The sequence below is a fragment of the Myotis lucifugus genome, unplaced genomic scaffold, assembly GCF_000147115.1.
Source record: "Myotis lucifugus unplaced genomic scaffold, Myoluc2.0 scaffold_6, whole genome shotgun sequence".
NCBI lineage: Eukaryota > Metazoa > Chordata > Mammalia > Chiroptera > Vespertilionidae > Myotis > Myotis lucifugus.
Window position 1 is genome coordinate 12,687,383 of NW_005871054.1, and position 1,590 is coordinate 12,688,972.

Sequence of the window (1,590 nt, forward strand, 5' to 3'; positions counted from 1 at the left end):
GCAGAGAGCGGCGACTTCCCCTGAGGTGATTTGAGCAGATGGATGTGGGTGGCACTGGCCCAGGCCTCCAGGACCGTCACTGAGAGGGACTCGTGAAGACCAGAAAAACTCTCTGTCGACCTTGGGACTTGTCTGAGAGGGAACAGCTGCCAGGCCTGTCAAATGTGGAGCCCGTGTTAAAGGAATTATGACAGGAAGAGCTCTGCCATCAAGCATTCTAATAGCTGCTGCTTACTTCCAGGCATTTCAATCTAGAATCCTACAACCTGTGTAACGGGCAATGAGAACACTTGCGTTTAATGTTGAACCCAACAAACACAGGATTTCCCGAAGCCGGGGCCATGGAGCACCAGGCCCAAACCTCCTCCAGAAAAGAGTGCTGAGTGGTCAAGAAAATACTCTTCCCACCTCTAGTGCATTTAGTAAAGTCTCAGAATCAGGCCATAAAGAAACATATTCATTCATTTTAAAAACCGAATACACCCATGTACACGGGCAATAGGGTAGTGGGTAGGGGCTGGGAGAGGGGAGTAAGGGGGGGGGGGCAGAAATGGGAGATATCTGTAATACTATCAACAATAAAAATATATTAAAAAAATAATACATATTTCCCAAATTGGCTAGACCTTTATTTTTATTATTATTATTTTATTTTTTTAAAACTGAGATTTATTGTATGACTAATCATTGAAATCCTTCAGATGAACTGGATTCGGCAACAGCTGTCCTCTTGGGTTTAGGTGTGGTTTCTTCACGGAATCCACATCTGAATCAGCGGTACACAAGTGCCTCGTGCAACTGGTTCCAGTCGTGTTTTGTTGTTTAGCCTTGGCACTCCAGCTATACTTCCTCTTGCGCTTGGCGGGGTAGCTGCCCTAGCCACAGGTGGACTTCTGCAGGTGGTGGGCCTTCCAGTCGCAGAGGCAGCACAGCGTGTGTGTCTTGTTGCGGCGCTTGCCGAACGATGACGTCCCCTTCGTCATCTTGCTTCTGCTGCTAAGAGCCACCCTCTTTTTTTTTTTTTTTTAACATAATATCAATAACATCTCATGAAACTTGAGGTTCATAAAATTGACTTTAGAAAACATTGCCCAAAGAGCCTCAACGTCTTTTCCGAATAAAAATAAAAGGGAGAATGATCACATTGGCCATTGCTTTAGAACCTTTTGGTAATTGCTGATCCAGACGTGAGGGTTAACTGGAGCGCTGGATTAACGAGGTCACCCCATGCTTTGAGGAGGCTAACCAGCAGCAGTCCTGGGGTATGGAGCAGCACAAGAAGAAAATACCAATCAGGTCAAAGGGGTTTGTGGTAAGGTCTGGAGTGACAGGTTGCATTTTCTCAACTACAGATGCAAAGAAGTTAGGGACATTTGGGACGTATTGTGAATCTTTTGTGGAAAAATCAATGTAGAAAAAATCCTAGTCTTCTCCTAGACCCGTGATTGGCAAACTGTGGCTCTTTGGCCCCTTGAGTGTGGCTCTTCCTAAGCCTTAGTAGTACCCTAATTAAGTTAACAACAATGTACCCACCTATATAGTTTAAGTTTAAAAAATTTGGCTCTCAAAAGAAATTTCAATCGTTGTACT

At 44.6% G+C, this 1,590-nt stretch overlaps 1 pseudogene; it reads right to left on the reverse strand.

Moving 5' to 3' along the window:
- Positions 1 to 669: 669 nt before the first annotated feature.
- Positions 670 to 1,360, reverse strand: LOC106695104 (annotated as a pseudogene).
- Between the last annotated feature and the right edge of the window lie 230 nt (positions 1,361 to 1,590).